The following is a 7,445-nucleotide window of genomic DNA, read 5'->3' on the forward strand; positions in this document are numbered from 1 at the left end:
CAGCTTCTCTGGGCAACCTGTGCCAGGGCCTCCCCACCCTCACAGGGAAGGAATTTCTCCCCTAAACTTTGCCTCTGTCACTTTGAAGCCGTTCCCATTTGTCTCATAATTCCAGGTCCTGCTGACAGCCCCTCTCCCTTCCTCGCAGACCCTTCACTGCCCAGGCAGTGCTGTGAGGTCTCCACACAACCTCCTCTTCTCCCACCTTCCCCAGCCTGGCAGCTGTGTCACGAGAGGAGGGTGACCCAGGAGCAGCTCTGGGGGTCCCCAGTGTCGTGTCACACGTGTGTGTGACCACAAAGCCCCCGTTCTGTCCTCCCCCCCTGCCCCTCCCCGCTCGCATCTGTGAGCACGTCACGGGGGCTCGGACCCAAACCCCCGAGCTCCCAACAGGCAGGGCTTTGTTGCCGGGGCTGGTGGGAGCCTGAAAGCAAGATTTCACGAGGCCTGACACCATTTAAGTGACAGCAAGAGCGGGAGCTTCTCCTGGGCCCTGCACTCCATGGGGGCCCGCTCGGAGCACAGACGTGCCTTTGTGAGCAGAGTGACCCCCCCAGGCCTCACAAACGGGGCTGTGTCACGGCACACGGGGTGGCTGGTGGTGCCAAACCCCTCCGTGGGACTGCTAAGAGCCCGTGGAACAAGATCCAGGCTGGCCCCAAGTCGAATTGCCGGAGGAGCAGTGACATTTCCCACCAGAGCACGGGCAGCTCCTCATTAACTGGGAAAAACTTCCAGAGCCTGGGCTGGCCTTCACCTTTGAGGGAGAAGGGAATGGTGTCATTGCTGTTATTTCTTTCCCTGCCCCCAGGCTGTGCAAATACTCAATAAAAAGGGCTGTGAATATCCAATAAACCAGCTCCCCGGTGGTGTGAGCACAGACAGTCTCTGTACAGGAGAGAAGGTTCTCAGAGGGATGTGAACAGGGAGCAGGTTGTTTTGTTCCCCGCTGAGGAAAACCCTCGAGGTGATGGGATCACAAAACACTTCTGGCTGGAAGGGACCACGGCAGGTCAGCCAGCCCAGCCATCAGCTGAAAGCAGGCTCAGCCCTAAGCCCAGCCCGGGTTGGGGGGGCTTTATCCAGGTTTAAAACACCTGTCCAAGAAGGGTGGAGCCCACCCACCCTCTCCGGGTAATCCAGTCCTGCTGGAGAGGGAGGAGGGGGGAACCGTCCCCCCCTTCTTGCATCCTCTTATTTCAGCGTGTCCCTGTTATCCCTTTTTACCCTGGACACGAGGGGAAATCAGGAGAGGACACCTCGGGGGCTAAGGGGGAGGGCACGAGAGCCCCCAGCTCGCGGTGGGTCCCCGGCGGGCGGTTCAGGACCCTGGAGAGCGGCCGGAGCCCCGCGGGATGGGACGGGACGGGGCCGCTCCGCGAGGGTCCCTCTCCCACCCACAACAGTCACGTCCTTGTCATTCCCGGGTTTCCCAGAGAAGCTGTGGCTGCCCCTGGATCCCTGGAAGTGTCCAAGGCCAGGTTGGACAGGGTTTGGAGCAACCTGGGCTAGCGGAAGGTGTCCCTGCCCATGGCAGGGGGTGGCACTGGACGAGCTTTGAGGTCCCTCCCAACCCGACCCAGTCCATGATTCTGTGATTCTTTTATGGGATAGCCAGGAAAAGGGAGCACTTCAGAGCAGAAAGAGGATTTCGCTGCATTTCCTGCAGATCCAAGGAGAGCCCTGTCACCCTCCCAGCTCCCACTGCAGTTGCCAGCCCGGCCCATCCGTGCCAGGACATTTCAGGAGGAATTCAGGATGCGGGCTGACAGTCCGACAGGATCACCCTTGCTGGGCCTCAGGATTCCTACTGTCTGCAGGAACCCATCGGTCCCCGTGCTGGAAAAATGGCAAAACCCCCTGCCAGGGAGGCAGAAAGCAGCAGAAAACCTGCCAGGAATTCCAATGAACCTCCGGGTTCACCTTGCACCAAAAGCCTCTGGGTTCTGCACCCTTTAACCAGCCATCTGTAAGGGGCAACGTTTGCTTCCCAAGGTGGGAGAGCAGCATCCAGGCCAGTGCAAGGGATTTATCAGCCCTGCCTGTGTCCCCCTACACTGAATCCTGGCTGTGCAAAGCCCCCTCTTGCCTCTTCCCCCCAGCCTGGGAATGCAGCAGCCCCGTGCTGGGGCTCGGCTGAGGAGCAGAGCGAGGCCAGGAAAGGATTTCCAGACTCTGCTTTGGGAAGGGAATTCTCCATTCCCTGTTCCCAAGGCCTTTGGTCCAGCTCTGCCTGCAGTGGGTGCTTTGCTCCCCTGTGCCCTTGGGCTGTTCTCTCCCAGCTGCATTCCCACAGGGAAGAGAACAGGCCTGGATCTCCCAGGATGGGATGAGATCCAAAGGGCTCTGAACCGAGGGGAGATAAAGGGACAAAGCAAAGACTTGTCCCCCTGTATCCTTGGGAACTTCTACCTGGTTTAGCCACACAGCCCCATCTCTACTTGTTCAGTTGTTAATCCTTCTCCTCCTATCTCATTAACTGGGAATGGTGATCCCTATAAGCAGGGCTGAGGTCTAAATCCTGCTCTGTTTTAATCCATAATAACACAGCACTGTTTCTTTCAGATCTGGATTAAAGAAAAAGAAAGGGAGGGGGATTATTTAACGTAACAACAACTTCAGGCAGGTTCACTCTGAGCTGGATCTCTAAAATTATGCAATAATTATCCTGGACAGCCAAGGTAAAGGAATGAAGGTGTGACCTGCTTGAGCAGGAGGGGGAAAAAAAGAGAAAAGCTGGAGCAGAAGTCATCCAACAACATTTAAAATGAAGAAAATCCTTTTTGAAAGGAGTTACCCACAGGGCAGGGAGACAAGCTAGACCTCCCTGACAAGATTTGCAAGAGCCTTTCAAAAGCTGTAAGTGAACACAACCCGTGGTTGGAGCTGCCTGCTCAGTTTGAAGATACAGGGGGATATTTTGGTAAAGGGCAAATGAAACCCAAGGAACAAACCTTCTAAAGGGAAGTACCAGAGGTTTCTTGCTTGGGTTTTTTAGAAGTCCCCTCCCGGGTTCTGCTGTTATTCAGACTCCAGGAAAATCTGATTTTCTGTGTGTTCCTCAGAGACATCCAGTGCAAACAACCACAGTGGGGTTAAATCTGAGTTTCCTGCCCAGGTGAGCTCCATTTCTGGAGACACTGGGCAGTGCTTTGTAGAGACACCCCCAAACTACCACATTCCTGCTCAGTGGGGTCAAACAGGTGACAGAAGAGGGAGGGGATTGGAGCCTGGCAAGGTCCTTGGGACCTGTGAATATTCACCCAGCAACCTCCCCCCAAGGTCACCTCAGGTCCTTCCCCCAGGGTCACCCAGCCAGGCCTGGAACAGAGTCTTGGAAGTGGGAATCACTCCAGTGGAAAGTTAAACTCCTTTAAACTCCTTCCACTGCCCCTCTCCCATCAGCCTGAGCCGACAAAGGTCCCTTTGCCTCCCGCCCATGTCCTCTCCCTTTCCTCGGGATCATGGAAAGCACCAGCAGCTCCTGGGGCAGCACTTGGAGCATCTCATTCCCGGTCCCACACAGCCCCTGACACACAGAACAGACACCTCATGGATCACCCCTCACCTCAACACCCCCCCTGCTCTCCCTGAGCAGCTGCACCAGCAGCTCATCCCTGGGGCTCCCTGCCCTCCTTCCTGGGAATCCCGTGGGATCAGCCTCCTCCCAGCGCCCCACACGGCTGCCAGGAGCCCAGGCAGGACCAAATCCTCATTTCTTGCCAGTTCTACCAAAGATATTAGCCCACCTTTGCTTGCCTGAGCAGCGCAGGAAGCCTTTGTGGTGGCACTTTGCCAGCAGCGGCATCGATTTTACGCACAGGACCCCGCGAAGACAATTAGATCCCGGCGAGGCAAATAATTCATTATGAATTAATACCTTTTGAGAGCTTGGGATATTTTCCATTTAATCATTAGCTGGGAGAAGAGGTGATTGGATTGACTGTCTCGGTTTAAATCAGATCCCAAAGCCACAGCCCAGCTCGGGAAACAGCCTGAGAGGGCTGAGGATGAGGACGGAGCTTTGTTATCCCAAGAACCAACCCCATCGTGCAGCTCCAGCGAGACAAAGCCAGTCCCCGGGTCTCAACCCCTGTAAACAAAGTCTTATTTTCAAATTTAACAACTTGAGCCCGTCCTCTGTCAGCTGAGCAGCCCTCCATGCATTATTTATGTCGGATTCCTGTTACAACCACACACACGCACACAAAAAAAAAGGGAAGTCAGCAAGAGCCCAGCCTGGAGCTGGGGGGGGGAAGAGAAAGGCCAGAAATAGAAATGAAAAGGAGGATGCTGCGTTTGAGGGGTTTTCTTTCAGGGTAGGCCAGGCAGAGAAGTTTTTCTGGGAACAAAGCAGCCACGCTGCCCGTCAGTGCCTGCCAAGGGTGGGGGTTTCACAGAACCTCGGGCAGAAAGAAAGGAATCAGCAGCTCTGGAAAAGTCACAGGATTGTTGCCTTTGTGCTCAGCGGCTGAGAGGAGCACCCCGGAAACACCACAGCGCCACAGGATCCATCTTAAAGCAGCCGGGCTTGGCTGGGCATGGCAGCATCCCGGTTTTCCTGCAACACATCCCCCCTGCCCCTCTGCACCGCCTCCCTCCCAGGGAGCAGCCAGGAACATCCCTGCTTGACTTTCAGGAGTGCCCCCCGGCCCACGCGCTCTTCCGAGGAGCTGACCTTGAAAAACGAGCTCAAAGGAAAAGGAAAAAGAAAAACCCGTCCAAGCCAGACGCACCAGCCTTTCCCAGTTTTAGCAGGGACAGGATTTTCTGGAGAAAAACCTCCCTTTTTTCGCCCGTAATCCCCCACGGTGCCATGCCCACAGGCCTCGGCGGGATGCAAGGAGCATCTTCCCTGCTCCCTGTCCTCCAAGGAGCAGCTGAGGCCACGGCAGAGGACACTGCCCCGCGCTCCAGCCCAGCATTCCCTCTCCCGGGCCCGCAGCATTCCCACCTCCGGCGCGGCCTCGCACACGCAGCGGAGTTTCCTTCGCCCTCCGCAGCCCCTTCCCGAGCATCTGCCGGAGCTGGGGAGCAGCTGAGCCGCCCGGAGAGCCGGGAGCACAAATGATTCAGCACTTTCCCCACCTCCAGGAGCTGCCGGATCGATCGCGGGGCTGCTGCAGGCGCGGCCGGATCACGCGGATCACAAACCTGGCCGGCACCGGGCGCTGCTCTCCGGCGGGGCCCGGCCCCATCCAGCGCCGCATCCCAGCCCGGGAGTCCTCCGAGAGGCCTCGCCGGATGGATTTTGCCAGCGCGGGGGGTCTCCGAGGGGAGAAGGCGGATCCGCCCCCGAGCACGAGAGGGAAGCGCCGGGTCCGGGTTCCCCGCGGGGCAAAGCCCTCGTCCCCCGGGGGAGCTTTGGGGCCCCAAACTTGCCGTGTCACACAAAGGTCTGTCCCCGGGCTGCGCTTCCCCCCCGTCCCCCCGCGCTGCCACCCCGGGATTTTATCACACGCGCGGACACGATGTCGTGACGTAAGAGCCAAAATCCCATCACATGCCCCCAGCCCGGTACCCACCTCCCCCCGCACGGGGTCCGGGCACCAAAAAAACGGGGGAGGGAGGGGGAAGGTGTCACTCTGCAGGCAGCGAGATCCCAAATCCGCGGTGAGGATGCGGGGACCAACCCTCACCCCCCGCCCGGCCGTGCCCCGCGCTCCGCCCGCCCCGAGCATCCCCCGGGCCGCTCCCGCATCCCGGTGCCCACCCCCGGGACCCCCTTACCCGGTGAGGAGCGGAGGGTCGGCGGCAGCCGGGGCTCGGTGCGGGGCTCGGTGCGGGGCTCGGTGCGGGGCTCGGTGCGCCGCACTGCGCGCTCCCGGGCGCGGCCGCGCCGCACTGCGCGCTCCCGGGCGGGCGGAGAGCGAGCGCGCCCCGGGAGGAGGAGGAGGAGGCAGGGAGGGAGGGAGGAAGGCAGGGGCTGGCGGGGAGGGGGCTAAGGCAGGGGGAGGGGTTAATTAGCGCGGCCGTTAATTAGCAGCCGCAGCCGCGCCGCCCCGGCTCTGCCTCCCCGAAAAATCCCCGCGGGCGCCAAAGGCGCAACCCCGGGCTGGGAATCCACCGGCTCGAGTCTTTTGGGCAGGGAAGGGCAAGTGTTTTCTGAGCGCTGGGGTCACCCAGGGGAAGGGCTGCGGGGGGCTCAGCACCCTCCAGGGCCCCCCCAAAGCACCGCCGTGAGGGGCAAATCCCCCCCTCAAGGGCGATTCTGCCACGGCGGGGCCGCTGGGGAGGAGCTGAAGCGCCACATCTTGGCTCGGGGTGCGGTGCCAGCTGGTGAGTGGCCCAAACCAGGCGCTGTCCCCCGCCGAGTGACCCAGCAGAGGTGAACATCGCAGCCCAGACATCTCTTCAGCCTCTTGGTGATCAGGAGTGTCACTTTAATTAAAGCCTCCCCCGCCCAGGAAACACTCACAGCGAGGTTTTGCTGCCTCTCCTTGCCCTGCGTTTTTTCTTTTTTTTTTTTTTTTACATTCCAAATGTTCTGCTGAGGCTGCAAAACTTGAACTAAGAGAGGAGCTTTCTCTGGAAGCAACACACTGACCCTTTTTATATATATTTCATGTATCCTCTGAACTACTTATATGGAACAATCCAATGCAAATCATAGAATGGGTTGGGAGGGACGTTAAAGATCACCCAGTGCCACCCCCTGCCATGGGCAGGGACACCTTCCACTAGCACAGGTTGCTCCAAGCCCTGTCCAGCCTGGCCTTGGACACTTCCAGGGGCAGCCACAGCTTCTCTGGGCACCCTGTGCCAGGGCCTCCTCATGCTCAGGGGCTCTGGGAAAGCAGCTTTGGGCTGCAGTTTTCCCCGTGAGTGATGGATGCAGTAACACAAACCAGACTCGGAGAGCAGGTGCTGCAGGGCAGCAACAGCCCAGCTGCTGCAAACCAAGGCAGATAAATCAATTAGGAAGAGCTGAGACAGTGCAGAGCCCAGTGCTGAGCAGAATTCCAGCCACCCATCCCCTGCCTCCGGGGGCGAAGAGGGATCAGCAACAAAGCACAAGGAAACCTGGCGTTAAAGGTGGGGATGTTTTGATATCAATGTCACCAAAGCACGGGCTCAACTCCTCATCCTGCAGCTGCTCAGCACCTTTGGAAACATTAAATTTCACCCAGGTTTGCCATTTCCACGGGGATCCTGTTGTGGAGCCGGATTTAGGGCGGGAGTGGGGAAAGTCACTCAAGAGCTCCCTCTCAAACAGTGCTGACTGCTCCTCCCAGGTGCTGATTCCTGCTAATTCCAGAGGGATCCAAGGGCACGTTGCACTTCTCGAGCTGCTCAGTGCCCTGCAAAATCCACTTTTCCTCGTTCCTTTGCATGGCCTTGGCTGCAGACAGCCTGCTGGGAAGGAACCGAAATGTCCCCTCTGGCTTTTGGAAGCCTCAGCAGAGAATCCCATCTGGAGGGGGCCCCTGCCTTCCTGCACCACA

General features: G+C 58.6%; 1 protein-coding gene across 27 annotated transcripts in view; it reads right to left on the reverse strand.

Moving 5' to 3' along the window:
* Positions 1-5,787, reverse strand: part of NFASC (neurofascin) — an 82,978-nt gene extending 77,191 nt beyond the window's left edge. For all 27 annotated transcript variants that reach the window (XR_001877598.1, XM_017832194.1, XM_017832207.1 and 24 more), the window contains exon 1: positions 5,731-5,787. The gene's annotated coding sequence lies outside the window, so the exon portion shown is untranslated. The remainder of the gene's footprint in view (positions 1-5,730) is intronic.
* Between the last annotated feature and the right edge of the window lie 1,658 nt (positions 5,788-7,445).

The sequence above is a fragment of the Lepidothrix coronata genome, unplaced genomic scaffold (assembly GCF_001604755.1).
Source record: "Lepidothrix coronata isolate B3197 unplaced genomic scaffold, Lepidothrix_coronata-1.0 Scaffold199, whole genome shotgun sequence".
In the NCBI taxonomy this organism is placed as follows: domain Eukaryota; kingdom Metazoa; phylum Chordata; class Aves; order Passeriformes; family Pipridae; genus Lepidothrix; species Lepidothrix coronata.